General features: G+C 41.0%; 1 protein-coding gene across 1 annotated transcript in view; it reads right to left on the minus strand.

The window, feature by feature from the left end:
- Positions 1-18292, minus strand: part of LOC149151108 (putative zinc metalloprotease EGY2, chloroplastic) — a 398174-nt gene that overhangs the window by 210954 nt on the left and 168928 nt on the right. The window lies entirely within an intron of this gene.

The raw sequence follows: 18292 nt of genomic DNA on the forward strand, positions 1-18292 counted from the left end.
TTACTTCCTAATGATTTCCAATCAATTTATCTTATGCCACTTATAACATTAAGCAATTATACATAGAATATCTCAGCAGTAATGCAATGAAAACAGTAAGATCATAAAGAGACAGGCATGCACAATAGAGACAACAAATTTTCCCTGGGAAACCCAAACTTGGGAGAAAACCCAACAACTTTTCTTCTAGGAGAAATTGTTCTTCAACAAGGTTCACAATTACATAAACTGTCTAGAAATTTGTGCCAAAAACCAAGTCCAAGATACCAATCAAACTTGGTCAAATACCAGCCAGTCAATGCTAGTCAAACCACTAGAAATACCAAAAGTCAACGTTGGTAAATAGTCAAATTTTCAGCCCTGCATTCAGCTCAAATATGTCAGCAACTCGTCCTGTAGTCAGATCCATACTGCAGTCAACAGTCAAACTTGATCAATTTGTCCTCCTTTCTGCTCCTTCTACGTCTGCTTCAAAATATGTCTTGTGTGGTGATGAGTGATCGAAATGAGGATGTCCCTTGTGTATTTATACTTGTCAAATGGGTGCGTTTTGACCAAGGGTCACACCCTTTCATGGTGAGACCGACTTGACAGTTTGGAGCCTACATGAACCCCAAAAATTAAACTTCTAATTTCTATTTTCATAATTTTCCTTGGCCAACTTGGGAGGCCTCTTAGCATGCAGGAATACCTCCCGATGCTACACAAAAATCAACACTCCCTTTTAGCAAGGGAGATATTCTCTACAACAGATTTCCCCTTAGCTGAAATTTCTCCTCCATAAGAGAAGTCCATGAGATTTCCATGTTAATGTATGTCTATAAGATAACTCCATCCTAGAGTGGGCAATGTAAATTTCTAGGGCTTTTTGGCCGAAGTCCTTTGTGGCTTCTTAGGAAAATGAATCAATCTCCTATGGTCAAATTCCTTTATGGCCTAGCCAAGTCCTTCTAGCTTCTCATGAGACAATTTGCCTTTGGACCATTCACCTTTCTAGTGAAAGTCTTTTATGACCTAGCCAAGTCCTTCTAGTAGCCAAGTTCTTTTGGCTTCACAGGTTAACTACATCTATCTCCTCTAGTCAAAGCTCTTTATGACCTAGCCAAGTCCTTCTGACTTCTTAGGAGAAGATTTGTCCAATCGTGTAATTTCTCTAGGCCAATCACCTCTGGTTAAAGGCCTTTATGACCCATCCAAGTCCTTCCGACTTCTCAGCATAGTTTTGAAAACTGGAACCAGTGACCGGACCAGTCCAACTAGTAAACCGGGTTTCAAACCAAAATCAGTCAACCCGAGACTGGTCAGATCTCAATGAACCGATTTTTAAAAAAATACATTAAATACTTAATTTTTAGTGAAAAAAACTATTTTTAAGATTTAAAACCATGATTCCAAGCCAATAGAGACAAAATATGCAAAGCTTGCTCATTTATATACCATGTAAAGGTGAATATATAAAAATGACACCGAGTGCAATATATATCTATGGACGAAATACATAAACAATGAGGCTCTAAATGGCCTATAAAGTCCAAAAACAATTCTACAAGCTATGAAGTCATCGGCCTACTACAAGACTACAAGTCTAGACTCTACACATGATCAATCATCAAATCCATCACCACTACTAGACACATGATCATCATCATCATCAAGAGCTACATAGACATCATATGGTTCAGAGTCTGAGGATGCCTCAACCTCATCTACAACCTCAGTAGCACTGCCACCTATGAAAATTCCTAGACCGGAATCCCTACTGCAAAAAACTGATGTTACTTCTCGTACTTGTTAATCCATGCAAGTTATTTACGATGTTCTACTGTAAATATCGAAGTAAATACAACTACAGCCTTCACTCTTTAATTATTATATGGGGAAACAAGAAACTGAGCAAGAAAGAAATACAGAACACATCTACATAGTTACTTTTGGACAAATGTCCCCTAAAAAACCCAGTGTGGGAAAATAGGTGCAGTAGTTGAGGGTTTTTACTATTATGCAGTAGCAATTTCTGAATACAATCGCTGGATGCCTTCCTGGCTATCCAGTACAGAGAATATCATTGACAGAGAGATAAGTGAGATTACCTCACACTATCACAAAACATCCTAGCCAATCCAGCCACTGAATGGACTACCCCTGGCTGCCTCTGCATTGCTTTTGCACAGTCACTACGTCATCCCAGCGTCACAACCTCTAGGGACAACATCACGCCTTATGTTGATCGATTTGCTGCCCAAGAAATTCGATTTTCACCTCCCGATCTCACACCCCGACTCCCGGCTTCTGATATCAATTCCTTCAACAAATTTTTGGACCTCCTCACGGCTTCTGTGTTGCCTCTGCATGGCCCTACATCAGCCTCTCTAGCTCTGCGCTGCCTCTGCTGGATCTCTCTCTGCCTCCTCTGCTGAGTATTCCTGGATCAGGAGAAATCTCCAACCAAAACTAACCCTGCCCCTCACTGCAAAAGATCACTTCGAATTCCTCTCTGGCAACGGCTCTGCTTCAAGAATTCGATCTTCTGATCTTCACTCGATGTGTTCTCCAATTTCCCATCAAGCCTCCTCTTATAATCCTCTCAATGATCAATCAACGACCCAAAGTAGATTCTAATCAATGGCTAGGATCATATTGACTTGATCTCCACCTTCTTCTAGAAGTTTCACCCACAGTTTAGATTAATACCCATTAATTATTTTAATTTCCTAAGTTTAGACTTAGGGACCCATTAAAAATAATTAACTATTTTAATAAAATTGTCTCCGAGTGGAATTTCCAAGCGATTTATGTGTATTGGAGAATGCATGTGTCTAAGCCTCCTTGCAAAATTTGAGACTTAGAGCACCTCTAACGCTACCAGAAATCAACAATCCCTCTTAGCGAGGAATGCGCTCTAGCAATACAACCTGCTGAAGCATCAGCCTGTTCTGTAATATCTCCCTCTGCGCCGCTAATGTCTATCATCCTGCCCACCAACTAGTGCGCAAATGTTGCATCTATACTATTGCTGACCCTGCCATTGTCAACACTGCATCCATACTGCAACTCCCTCTGAAATTTTGCATCCTTGCTACTACTGGCATTGCCACTGCCGACTGCTCTTGCACTGCAACCTTCTCCAACTATTGATGCTACTACATTAGCAACGGAAAAGCATCCAAAATTACTGAACAGGTGTTCAGTATGATGCATCTCGTTGCTGGAATTATGACGGCTGCTAGTCTCTGCACTGACCCTTTGAAACCTTTGCGCTGTTCCTGACCTCTGCTATGTGCCATCTGCAGTACTACCAACTCTGCGCTGCACTGCTCACTCTCTAACACTTCTTGCCACTGCAACTATCACATTGGCACTCCTCTGCACCAACTGACACTAGTCCATCCTGCTACTACTGATTTGGGCTCTCGTAGCAAGGTAATGATCCGAGAGGTGGACTCCTCAAGGATCTTGCCTAGCTACATTCCTTTTGAACTATAGCTCTAGACCACCCCATCTCCCTCCTAGGGACGTCTGGGCTGCAATGGCGAACTCCTCCTCAATCTTCACGGCTGCAACCTTCGGATCATGCTTCTCATCCTTGTTCTTCTTCCTGAGGGGACACTGTGTAGCATAATGACCGAATTCACCACACCTAAAGCATTTAATCTTCGACACATCCTTCTTCTGCCTCCGTTGCTCCTATTGCCCCTTGGATGCAAGGGTTGCATTCTCATTCTCCTCCTTGAGCTTCGACCCACTTGTTGCTACTCCCATCAAGCTTACACTTGACCAAGTCTCTCCTTAGCTCTTCCTGCTTAAGATTTGCCCACATTCCATCCTAGTCTGGCAAAGTTGCCCTGCCCAGGATACTCTGGACAAAGACTTGCCACTCCTCTGAAACTGAATTTAGGGCCAGTCTTACCATCTCAGAAGCTTGAGGTGTTGACCCCACAGCTACCAACTCATCTCGGGTCTCCTGAAGCTTAGTGAGGAATGGATCAATGTGTTCCCCCTTCTACATTTGCATAGACCTCATCTTCTGCTCAAAGTACATATTCCGCTGCTCGGAAGATCCCTGATATAGTGTCGAAAAAGCATTCCACATCTCCTTGGCAGTGGCTCTGCTAGCTACGTGACAGACTACATGATCCTTCACTCCATCGATGATCATTCTGTTGATTTGGGGTAGCATTGGATGTGCTCTAAGCCTCAAATTTTTGCAGGGAGGCTTGGGCACATGCATCCCAAAGAACCCAGAAAGCATTTTAGGAAATTCCACCCAGAGACGATTTTATTAAAATAATTAATATTTTTAATGGAGTTCCTAAGTTTAAACTTAAGAAAATTAAAATATTAATGGGTATTAATCTAATTGTAGGTGTAACTTCTAGAAAAAGACAGAGATCAAGTCAAAATGATCTAAGCCTTTGATTAGGAGTTAATCTAGGTCGTTGGTTGTCCAACAGGAAGATATAAGAAGGGACTTCACGGTCATTTGGAAAACACACCAAGAGAGATCAAGAAATCGATTTTCTGAAGTGAGAAGTTCTGAGGAGGAAAAAATCGATTGAGGAGATTTCTTGCAGTTGAGCGGTAGGGATAGCAGCTTCCCGTGAGAGAGATTCTCAGTCAGAGAATCATCAACAGAGAGGCAAAGAGTGATCCAGTAGCCTTGACGCAGAGGTTGACGTAGGGTCGGAAGGGCCATGCAAAAGCAACGCAAAGGGAGAGAGAGAAAGTCGAAAATCAGAGCAGAGAGTTAGCTTCAGCATCCGGAAGCCGGGGTGTGAGACCGAGAGGCTGAGAGCAGTGACTCTGGGCTACTAGTCGATTCCCCAGTTGGGTGATGTTGTGCCATTGGTGATTCTAGCTGTAACCTGTAGAACTTATTACTTCTGATTCCGATCTGCACTTTCTTTTTCCAACTCGAGTGTTTGACATATACTTTCTCCTTAATGAAGAAAACGTCATAGCCCTTTCTTTGAAGTTATGATACGGAAAGTAAGTTCATCCCCAGTCCTAGCACATTGGTAGCTCGAAACCGCTCTCCCATTTCTGTTTTAAAAACTATGGTACCCTTCCCTACTGGAGTACACTTTGCCTTATTCCCCATGGTGATCTGAAAATTCATCCTTTCCTCCTGATAATCTGAGAAACATTCCCGGATTCTCGTCATATGCCAGGAGGCTCCACTGTCTATATACCATACCTCTGATGATGCAGAGCTTGTTACACAAGCAACTTCTTCTTCCAATCTCGAAGCCAACATAGAGAAATCAAAATTTCTATCTCTCGTGCAATTTCCTGAAAATCTGCACGAGTCTCTTGGTGTAGATGCCTCTGCATCATGATCTTGACCCATAATCGATTTTCCCTTTCTCTCTTCGATTCCTTCCTCTAATACCATGTGAAAATTTTGTTACTACAACAACTGATTTATTTTACCTACTTATTTTCCAATAAGTTATTTATGAAATCCCTTCAGTAAATATTAAAATAAATTCTACTACAGATATCACACCATTATATAGAAACAAACACATGCACAAGAATCAAACACATCAACACAATTATTTTTGGACAATTGTCCCCAAAAAAGCCCAATGTGGGAAAACCGATGCATCAGAGAAGCATTTTATTATTAAGCTTTTCTTGAGTACAACTAGGGTGCCAAACGGGCTCACCCAACATAGATAACCACACGACAGTAATACCATAGAACCTTCGGTGCTTCCCCTAAGCTTAGCGTCAGTCTAGCTAGCCTCTACACAACTCCCAAACCCTCTGCGTCAACACTCTGCCTCACTGCGTCAGCACTTGGCCTCTATGTGTCACCCACGCAGGCCCTCCTGTGACTACGCAATCCAGCTGCCTCTATGTCTTTCTGATTGGCTCTGCGTCTGCCTCTCTGATCTATGGGCTAGTCCTTCGGCACTATCCCTACCTCTCTGTTATGTACTTGTTGCCTCTTACTGCAATCCAGACTTCTAGTTCGAATTTCTCAGAAAACTCCGCTCCAAAAATCAAACTGACTAGTCTCCCTTAGGTGTCTCTCCAACTGACCCTCAAGTCTTCTCTTATACTTTTTCTGTTGATGAATCAACGGCCGAGATTAAGTCCCTAATCAATGGCTAATATTAAAATAGACTTGATCCTTATCTCTTAGAAGCTTCTCATTCTTATCTTTATTTATACCGATTAAAATTTTTATTTTCCTTATCTGGATGGAATTTTCCAAAATTATTTATGGGTCTTGGAGATCTCGTGTGCTTTAGCCTCTCCACCAATTTTCATGGCTAGAGCACATTTGATGCTACCCCAAATCAACACTCCCTCTTAGCGAGGAATGTGCTCTAGTAATGCTCCACCATCGAACCTCACCCTTATCATCCTACACCGGTACCTATGTTGATGCTTGGCCTGCTGCCCAACATCCTCTGCACCGTTGCCTCCTGTACTGCTACCCATGGCTCTACCATTACCACTGCTACACCTATACTGCAACTCCCTCTGCATCCGTGCTGCTGCTGGTCCTTCTTCCCAACACTGTACATGCACTGCAACTCTCTCTCAAACGCTGCATCATGCTGCTCATAGCACTGCAACACCTGACACTTATCCATTTCTACTACTTAAATGGATTCTTTACCATCCGCATCTTCTCCCTGATATAAGCGAACTTGGTTCTTCCAAGGGCCTTGGTAAGGATGTCCGCCACCTGTTCTCCTGTAGGAGTGTAGCTCAACTGCAAAGGTCCTCGTTGGACACAGTCTCTGACAACGTGACACTGAATATCAATGTGTTTTGACTGATCATGAAATACTGGATTCTTAGAGAGCTTGATACAACTCTGATTATCACACATGATCCTGGTCGCCTCCATCCTTCTTCTGAATAGGTTTATAAGCAATTTTCTAAGCCATATGGCTTCGCACAAAGTTGTGCTAGTGGCAATGTATTCTACTTCGGCTAAGCTCAGAGCTACGGATTTTTGTTTCCTACTACACTAGAAGGTCATCCCCGATCCAATGTTGAAACAGTACCCAGAGGTACTTTTCCGATCTACTGAACTTCCAGCCCAATCTACATTAGTAAACCCACTCAGTCTGATATCATTGCTTCTGGTGTATAAGAGTCCATACTCGACTGTTCCCTGTATATATCTGAGAACATGTTTGGCTGCTTCCCAGTGCGCCCTCTTTGGTTCCACCATAAACTGATTGAGGGTGTTGACAGTGTAACAGATGTTTGGCCTGGTATTGACCAGATACATCAGGGACCCTATGAGCTTCCTGTATAAGGTGGGATCAATTTTCTTGTCTTCTGATGCATCAATTTTCTTCTAGTTGGTGATCATTGGAGTAGCCATAAGCCTACAATCCTGCACCCTGAATCTCTTCAGAATTTCTGTAGCATATCTCCCTTGTCCAAGGAAGATCTCCCCCTTCTGTTGCCAAACTTCCAACCCCAGGAAATAATGCATCTGTTCCAAATCCTTCATGTCGAATTCTGTGGCTAGATTCTTCTTGCAGTCCTCGATGAACCTGGATGATCCTGTCAAGAAGAGATCATCCACATATAATACTAGGATTAGAGGCTCATTCTCTACAACCAAACAGTAGAGATTTGGATCTGCGTCACTCTTGACGAACCCCATCTTCTGCAAGTAACCATCAATTCGACCATACCATGCTCTAGGTGCCTGTTTGAGCCCATACAAGGCTTTCTTTAATCTGCATACATGAAACTTCTTCTCATGTGTCTCAAAGCCTTTTGGTTGTTCAATGTATACTTCCTCTTCTATTACTCCGTTCAAGAATGTTGTTTTGACATCCATCTGATGAATCTCCCATCTCATCCGTGCTGCAAGAGATATCACGGTTCTAATAAATGTATACCTGGCTACTGGGGCGAAGTTCTCTTCGTAGTCTCTTGCTTCCTTCTAAGCATACCCCTTAGCCAAAAACCTGGCTTTGTATTTTTCCACACTGTAGTCTGCAGAGTATTTAATCTTGTAGATCCATCTCGAACCTACCACTGATTTGTCCTGAGGCCTAGGCACAACTTCCCAGATATCGTTCACCATTATAAAGGTGTACTCCTCTACCATCGCATCCATCCAAACTTGAAGTTGAGTAGCGTCCTGAAAACTAGAGGGCTCCCCATCCTGAGCTACCAAGGCCCGATATCTATCTGGTTGTTTTCGCTCCCTTTTATTGTTTCTCAGTGTGCTAATGAAATCTTCTGCATCTCGCAAAATCTGTCGGAGTTCCCGGCTCGTTCTTCCTCTGGTAGCTGGTGCATCTATTAACTCCTCCTCTTCCTCTAATTCATCTTGTTCGGAAGGAGAATTATTGGCTTCCACTAGTTGAAGTGGTTTGACCAACGGTTCATCTTTTGACTGCTCCTTGGAAGGCATTTCTCGAGATTTTTTGAAGGCCCTATCTTCCATGAACTTCACATCTCGTCGAACAACTATCTTCCAGCTCCCTAGAAGATAGATTCTATATGCCTTAGTGTTCTCACTATATCCCACTAGATATCCTTTCTCTGCAATTTGATCTAACTTCTTCCTCTTCTCCTTGGGTATACAGAAATATTCCAAACTCCCAAATATCCTGAAATGACTGACTTCAGGTGTCTTCCCGATGAAGACTTTCTCTGGAGTAATCTTGCCCAATGCAAGAATGAGGAGTTCTATTTTAGACATATACTATCTTGTTGCATGCTTATGCCCACAGGAATTCTGGCATATCCTGATCATACATAATGGCCCTAGCTGCTTCCACGATAGTCCTGTTCTTCCTTTCTACTACTCCATTCTGCTCCGGATTGTAAGGAGTTGTCCACTCTCTTCCGATGCTCTCCCTAGCGCAAAAATTGGTGAAGTCCTTACCAACATATTCTCTACCATTGTCTAAGCGCAAAACTTTTATTTTCTTTCCTGTCAGATTATCCACCAGAGCCTTGAACTCTTTGAATCAATAGAAAACCTTGTCCTTGGTTTTCAGAAAATAAATCCTTGTTCTCCTAGAGTGGTCAGCAATGAAGGTGACGAAGTATTCGATACCACTAAGAGCTTTAGTGGACATTGGTCCGCAGATATGTGAGTGTATCAATCCTAGCACATTCTTGGCCATGTTTTTACTTCTAGGAAATGTTGCTTTGGCATACTTGTCCAGAGCACATCCTCTACATATATCATCTCGTTCTGTACTAAGATCTGGAACTCCTGTCACAGTTTTCCTGAGAATTCTCAGAACCCCATGGTGCAAATGTCCCATTCTTTTGTGCCATAGTTCATTCAAATCCTTGTCTTCGTTACTGCCTATTAGTGCCATTGGTGATTCTAGCTGTAACCTGTACAACCTGTTACTTCTGATTCCGATCTGCACTTTCTTTTTCCAACTCGGGTGTTTGACGTATACTTTCTCCTTAATGAAGAAAACATCATAGCCCTAGCTTTGAAGTTGTGATATGGAAAGTAAGTTCATCCCCAGTCCTGACACATGTAGCACATTAGTAGCTCGGAACCGCTCTCCTGTTTTTGTTTGAAAAACTATGGTACCCTTCCCTACTAGAGTACACTCTTCCTTATTCCCCGTGGTGATCTGAAAAATCATCCTTTCCTCCTGATAATCTAAGAAACATTCCCAAATTCCCGTCATATGCCGGGAGGCTCCACAATCTATATACCATACCTCTGATGATGCAGAGCTTGTTACACAAGCAACTTCTTCTTCCAATCTCGAAACCAGCATAGAGAAATTGAAATTTCTATCTCTTGTGCAATTTCCTGAAAATCTGCACGAGTCTCCTGATGTAGATGCCTCTGCATCATGATCTTGACCCATAATCAATTTTCCCTTTCTGTCTCTGATTCCTTCCTCTGATACCATGTGAAAATTCTATTATTGCAGCAACTGATTTATTTTACCTACTTATTTTCCAATAAGTTATTTACGAAATCCCTTCAGTAAATATTGAAATAAATTCTACTGCAGATATCACACCATTATATAGAAACAAATACAAGCACAAGAATCAAACACATCAACACCGTTATTTTTGGACAATTGTCCCCGGAAAACCCAATGTGAGGAAATTGGTGCAGCAGAGGAGGATTTTATTATTAAGCTTTTCTTTAGTACAACTAAGGTGCCAAACTAGTTCAACCAATATAGATAACAACACGGCAGTAATACCATAAAACCTTCGATGCTTCCCCTAAGCTCAAAGTTAGTCCAACTGGCCTCTACGCAACTCCCAAACCCTTTGCGTCAACACACTGCCTCACTGCGTCAGCACTTGGCCTCTCTGCGTCACCCACGCAAGCCCTCCAGTGACTGCACAATCCAGCTGCCTCTGCGTCTTTCTGATTGGCTCTGTGTTTGCCTCTCTGATCTCTGCGCTAGTCCTCCGACACTATCTCTGCCTCTCTGCTATGTACTTGTTGCCTCTTACTGCAATCCAGATCCAGTGACTGCACAATCCAGCTGCCTCTGCGTCTTTCTGATTGGCTCTGTGTTTGCCTCTCTGATCTCTGCGCTAGTCCTCCGACACTATCTCTGCCTCTCTGTTATGTACTTGTTGCCTCTTACTGCAATCCAGATTTCTAGTTCGAATTTCTCAGCAAACCCCGCTCCAAAAATCGAACTGACTGGTCTCCCTCAAGTGTCTCTCCAACTGACCCTCAAGTCTTCTCTTATACTTTTCTTGTTGATGAATCAACGGCTAAGATTAAAATAGACTTGATCCTTATTTCTTATAAGCTTCTCATCCTTATCTTTATTCATACCCATTAATATTTTTATTTTCCTAAGTTTACACTTAGGAACTCATTAAAAATATTAATTATTTTTATAACTCCTTATCTGGATGGAATTTTCCAAAACGATTTGTTGGTCTTGAAGATCTCATGTGCTTTAGCCTCTCCACCAATTTTCATGGCTAGAGCACATCCGATGCCACCCCAAATCAACACAGCCTTCACTCTTTAATTATTATATGCGGAAACAAGAAACTGAGCAAGAAAGAAAGACAACACATCTACACAGTTATTTTTTGACAAATGTCCACAGAAAAACCTAGTGTGGGAAAGTTGGTGCAGCAGCTGAAGGTTTTATTATTAAGCAATAGAAATTTCTGAATACAATTTCTGGATGCCTTCCTGGCTATCCAGTACAGAGAATATTATTGACAGAGAGATATGTGAGATTACCTCACACTATCACTAGAAATCCTGGTTGATTCGGCCACTGAATGAACTGCCCCTAGTTGCCTCTGCACTGTCACTACGTCAGCCTAGCGTCACACCCTCAGCGTCACCCCTTCAATTGATCGATTTGTTGCCCACGAAATTCGATTTTCACCTCCCAGTCTCACACCCCGGCTTCTAGCTTCTGCAATCGATTCATTCAACAAATTTTCGAACTCCCTCTTAGCTTCTGCGCTGCCTCTACATCAGCCTCTCTGGCTCTGTGTTGCCTCTGCTTGATCTCTCTCTGACTTCTCTTCTGAGTATTCTCCGACCAAGAAATATTTCCCTTCAGATACTATCCCTGCCCCTCACTACAAAAGATCACTTTCAAAAATCTCTCCGGCAGCTGCTCTGCTTCAGAAAATCGAACTTTTGATCTTCCCTCTGTGTGTTCTCCAAGTGCCCATCAAGCCTCCTCTTATAATCCTCTCGTTGATCAATCAACAGCCCAGATTAGATTCTAATCAATGGCTAGGATCATATTTACTTGATCTCCGCCTTCTTCTAGAAGTTTCACCCACAGTTTAGATTAATACCCATTAATTATTTTAATTTCCTAAGTTTAGACTTGGGGATGCATTAAAAATAATTAATTATTTTAATAAAACTATCTCCGAGTGGATTTCCCAAAACGATTTCTGGGTATTGGAGAATTCATGTGTGTAAGCCTCCCTGCAAAATTTGAGACTTAGAGCACATCCGATGCTACAAGAAATCAACATATTATACATGCAAGTATTATTTATTCCATCTTTGACTGTAGCATCATGATACACAGCATAATGGGAAACTAGCATGATATTTTGTTGGAATGCATTGTGGACATGGTAATTGCCAATCATAGCAAGATTTGTTACAAAAAAATTTAGCGCCCCATATGATGTAAAGTCCCAAGCATGAAGGGGCTAGTCTTGTGCAACTCGAGAAAGTGATCCACTATCACCACACTAGCTCTTCCTCTCACTTTTAGTTTGTTTTTCTCCAACTCAAGGGGGGCTTACCTAAAAGTTAGAATTGATATGGCTACAGAGTATAGGCAAGGGGTGATTTAGTGAATAGTAAGTCTAAGCAAAATAAATGGATGTAGTAAAATGGAAGAAGAAATGGTGTGAGAAGGAAAACAAAGGAAAACCCCAAGACCAAGTGCCTAATCACTCCTTCAGCAAATGGAGTCAAGGAAGTATGGATCAAAGAGCACAAGTGCATGAAGATGTGGGCAATAGGGGCTGCTATGCATGCCACAAATCAGCCATGGCTTGCTGATTTTTGTAGCAGAAAATTATCTTTTAGGCTAAAGGTGTGATAGTCCAACCTTGTCATGAAACTATCCTTATGTTAATCTAACAACAATTAAGTTTATAGGATGAGAGGTTAATACAACAGAAATAGCAATGAGTGGACAACATCATCACGTTTCTCTATCCAGATGACACATGGTTCATACAAGGCATTCGTAACATGCTACACGGATTTACTACTACAAAAATCAACCTATGAAATTGAAAAAGCATAGTCAAAACCTCACATAAAATGATAATATACCTGAAATCCTCCATAAGGCTGTAAAAAATCCTAATCCTCAAGGAACCCCGACTGCAGCAAATCTGAATCTACTTCACCTACTTGATTTTAATTTATCAAGTTATTCTCTGAATACTAAAGCAAATTACTTCTGCAGCCTACACTACTTTAATATTTGATTACATAAAACAGAAAACTAAGCAAAGAACAAGATACATAGGAGAATTATTTTTGGACAAAATAGTCCCCGGAAAAACCCAATGCGGGAAAACCGGTGCAGCAGCTCTAAGGATTTATTATTATGCAGAAGAAAATTCTGAATACAAATCTAGGATGTTCAACTAGCAACCCTTTACAGAGAAAATACTGGACAAAAGACTAGTGAAATGATCTCACCCTGTCACTGGAGAATCAGTAACTGATCCTCAGCTCTAAAGGCTCTGCGTCACCTTCTGATGGCCTCTGTGTCAAACTGCGTCACCCCTCCAGGGTATTACGCTGCCTCTCCGCTATGGATCCTCTGCTGGTTGAGAAATAGACTTTTTTGCCTCCAGTCTCACACCCTGTCTTCCAGCAACTAAACTTTGAATTCCCTCAGCCGAAACTCGACTTCCCCTCACTAACTGTGTTGCCTCTGCGTCATCACTACGTAGGCCAGCATCAACCCTCCTCTAGATGTCTCTTTGTTCTCTCTCTGCCTTGTACTCTTTAGAAATTCCTTCTCCCTAATTCTCACTGCCCCTCTGTTGCAAGATCTCCCCAATCGATTTTCCTCGAGAACTTCTCACCTCAAAAAATCGATTTCCTCAATCTCTTTGTGTGTGTCTAACTGAACCCAAGCCTCCTTCTTATACTTTTCTCATTGACACTTCAACGGCCAAGAATAAGTCTCTAATCAACGGCTAAGATTAAAACTTGACATGATCCGCCTTTTAGATCATTCTCAACCATATTTTGATTAATACCCATCAATATTTTAATTTCCCTAAGTTTAGACTTAGGAACCCCATTAAAAATATTAATTATTTTAATAAAATACAATCAGGGTGGAACTTCACCAAACGGTTTCTGGCTTCCTTAGAACTTATGGGCCTTAGCCTTTCCACCAATTTTCAAGGCTAGAGCACTTCCGATGCTACCAAAAACTAACAAAGGCTCCAAGCATATGATGTACAAATGAACTCTAAGGAGGGAACTCTTCAATCCCCAAAGCCACAAAAACCATTACAGTGGAGAGAAAGCTCCTCTTTATAAAGTGAGTAGTTTCTCCCTTATGTTAATCTAACAACAATTAGGTTTATTGGATGAGAAGTTAATACAACAACAACAGAAACAAGGGGATAACATCCTCACATTTCTCTATCCAGATGACACATGGTTCACTACAAGGCATTCGTAACACGCTACAAGGATTTCGTACTACAAAATCAACATATGAAATTGAAAAAGCACAATCAAAGCCTCACATAAAATGATAATATACCTTAAATCCTCCATAAGTCTCCCGCCATATAATGTACAAATGAACACTAAGGAGGGAACTCTTCAATCCCCAAAGCCACAAAAACCATTACAGTGGAGAGAAAGCTCCTATTTATAAAGTGAGTAGTTTCTCCCTTCTGGTAATCTAACAACAAATAATTTTATTGGATGAGAGGTTAATACAACAACAATAGAAATAAGGGGATAACATCCTCACATTTCTCTATCTAGATGAAACATGGTTCACCACAAGGCATTCGTAACATGCTACAAGGAATTCCTACTACAAAAATCATCATATGAAATGCATAGTCAAAGCCTCACATAAAACAACAATATACCTAAAATCCTCCATAAGGCTCCAAGCATATGATGTACAATTGGACTATAAGGAGGGAACTCTTCAATCCCCAAAGCCACAAAAACCATTACAGTGGAGAGAAATCTCCTCTTTATAAAGTGAATTTTTTCTCTGATACAATAAAAAATCATTTCTATTAACTAACTTTATGACAAGTCAAAGAAATAATATAAAATTGTAGCAGTTAGATCCCTCCTCAATCCATGGTTGACCATGTCAAATCATGTGGACACAAGCCTTTCAATGAAAACTTGCCCTCATCCAAAAAAAAGGAAAGATATTACATCAAAAGCTTCCAAGAAAGGATGTACAACTAAGAATAGGCATGATAACTAGGCCAACAACGCGCAATATGTCTACATATAATTCACCCTCCAAGAATGGATGCCTGCAAATACAATAAAATAATGTTTAACCTAGGAGAATGTGCTCAAGGTTCACCTAGAAGAGCTCACAAAGTATGCCCTGCAACACGCTACTCCATAACAACCTCCGAAAATGGCAAGTGGTCCACAAGATGGAAGCAACCAATCCACATGTATGAATCCCAAGGCAACCAACTCCATGAATGAATATGCAAGGTGCCAAGTAGATGGAGATCTCCTAAAGAAATGATGTAGTCAAACCCCAAAATAGCAAGTAAACCATACCCACAAGAGAAATCCATGGGGATAAGGACAAATTAGGATTTTGACCAAGCCAAAACTCTATGAAATAATAAAATATATACCTCCAAGAATAGCAAGTGTCTCCACAAGTGTGCCCTCCAAGAATATGCTCCAAATATAATAAAAAGACCAAGCAAGGGCATGTAAAAGGCACACATGTGGCCTATTACCCCCTGATTTGCATGGGGTTGGTTCTGAGATTTTTTATTTTGTTGTTGCTACTACGGATCCTTGAACAATAAGAATATCCAAATGATTAGGAAGATGGATATCATATTCTAAAAAGCTTGATTTTGTGATTCTCCAAATGAACCTAAGGTCGACGTGCAACCTTTAACATCCACATCCATATCTATCAAAGACTTGTTTACGATCTTAGAGAAGCATATCCAAATGATTAGGAAGATGGATATCATATTCTAAAAAGCTTGATTTTGTGATTCTCCAAATGAACCTAAGGTTGACGTGCAACCTTTAACATCCACATCCATATCTATCAAAGACTTGTTTACGATCTTAGAGAAGCACATGAAGACCATTGATTATGTTACCCATCCACATACATGGGTAACCCTAAGAGAGAATTTTTCTCTAATGATGTAGCTTGTCAACCAACAGTCCCTACCACAATCCACAAACAACTAGCCTCTCATCCATTCTTTTCTCAATACAATCATCTATCTAGATTCTAGCATATTTATCCAATGAATGTGTATTCATCTATTGTGAAGTACATCAACCATTACTACATGCAAGTGTTTTCCAACTCAGTCATTGCTAATTTCTCCTTCTACAATGGTGCTCATGGAAAATGGTTTAATATAACCTAGCATAAGACTATGGCTCCATTCTTGAAGTACACCCCATTCCATTTCACCCATCACTTATAACTATCTTATGAAAGGGTTGTGTTAGTTTTTGTAGCATCAATGTGTTCTAGTCACGAAACTTAGTGGAGAGGTTAGAATGCATGAGATCTCTATAACCCAAAAATCGTTTTTGGAGATTCCACCTAGAGAAGGCTTAATTAGATTATTAACCTATTTCTTAATGTTTCATAAGTCTAAACTTAGGAAAACTGGTTAATTAATCAGAATTAATTAAGTCAATGTGATAATTCTCTAGAAACCCACACGGATCGACAGGGAATTAATTTGGGCCTTTGATTAAGTTCTAACCTTGGTCGTTGGTGCTCCAACAGAAGATTATAAGAAGAAGTCGATGGGCAGATGGAGAACACACCAGTGCAGAATCGCAGATACTCAGTGATCTAGATAGTTCAATTTTCCAGTGCAGGTGATTCAGCAGGAGAAATCAAGTCAGAGGTCGAGTTGCAAGTGGTAGAGGGGCAAAGTAGTAGATTTTCGAAGGAGTCTCATGTGAAAATTCCAAAACTGAAATCCTATTACAGCAACTGGTATTATTTCTTCTAATTGGTAAATTAATTATTCAGTTTATTGCTACAACAACAACGAAATAAACACACTGCAACCTTCACAAATAAAACTGCGGAAAATAAAATAGCGTTGGAACTGAGAAATGCTAGCACACACACATAAAAATTAACACAGTTATTTTTGGACAAAAGTCCCCGGAAAAACCCAATGCTTGGAAACTGGTGCAGCAAATGAGGGTTTTATTTTATTATGTAGCAGTGAAATCTAAGCACAATCTATGGATGCCCAACTGGTAATCTAATCAGCAAGTATCTGATAGAAATAATTAGAGAGAAAAAATCTCTCACTCACAAGGAAAATTTCCTTGGAGAAGTTCCCTGAGGAAAATTTTCCCTCTGTGTGTGCTCTTCTCTCTTCCACCCTAACGTTGGCTCTGCTCTAGCGAATTGCTGCAAAAACCACTGCATTCAACTAGAGATCTGCTCAACGAAAATGTGAGTTGCTCCCTTTGTCTCTGGAATCACTCGATCTAGAAGGATCAAATTTTTCTACCCCTCTCCGAAAAAATCGGTCTTCCTCGAGCAACTCGGCCTCTCTGGAAAAAGATTGCGCTGCCCTTGGGAATTTCGGCCTACTGCCCACACTAAGCAGCGAAATTCCTTATTTTCACTTCTGAGCTCTCTGGTTGATCAACTGTGCTCTGATACCATGTGAAAATTCCAATATGGAATCCTATTGCAGCAATTGGTATTATTTCTCCTAATTGTTAATTAATTTAACAATTTATCTACTACGACAAATATCGAAATAAACACACTGCAACCTTCACAAATAAAATACTGTGGAAAAATAATGTGCTGGAAACTGAGAAATGCTAGCACACACATAAAATATGAGACAGTTATTTTTGGACAAATGTCCCCGAAAAAATCCAACTTGGGAAAATCGGTCCAATAGTGAGGGTTTTTATTTTTATGCAGCAGTGAGAAATTTTGAGTACAACTGGATGCCAAAATCTGGTAATCTTATAAAGAAAAATACTAGCAAAAATCTAGTGAAGAATTTTCCTCACCCCACAAGAAATCTCCCGACACAACTTGCCTTCTGAAACTTGTCCCTCTGACCCTCTACGTCAGCCTCTGAGCTGCTCCGCGCAAACTGCTTGACGTCAAGCCTCTGACTGGTCTCTGATGAAGTCGTTTTGCCTTCTGCTGACTGGAAAGATGCTTCTCCATCACTCTGGGACTCCTTCCCGACCTTTGGAACTGAAGATGTCTCTCCCTCTCTGCAAATCGAACTTGCCTCTAGAAGTTGTTGTGTTACCCCTGTGTCAGGTTCTTTGTGGCTCTTCTGCCTCTCTACAAATGCACTTGCTGGATCTGGAATTCCTTCTCCATCCTCACTGTCTCTACCCCTCACTCACTGCTTCGATCTCTAGCTCTCTCCGACAACTGACTTTTACTACTCTAGAAATAGATCTGCCAAGAAATCGAACTGCTCAAGTGTCTCAAGTGATCCCTCCATCACCACATCGACCTCCTCTTATAATCCTCTGTTGGAGAACCAATGGCTAAGATTAAAACATAATCGATGGCTAGGATTATCTCTGGATCGATCC

Source organism: Pinus tabuliformis, chromosome 9 (assembly GCF_031772625.1).
Source record: "Pinus tabuliformis cultivar Carrire ecotype Pingquan chromosome 9, CPIR1, whole genome shotgun sequence".
Classification (NCBI taxonomy): Eukaryota; Viridiplantae; Streptophyta; class Pinopsida; order Pinales; family Pinaceae; genus Pinus; species Pinus tabuliformis.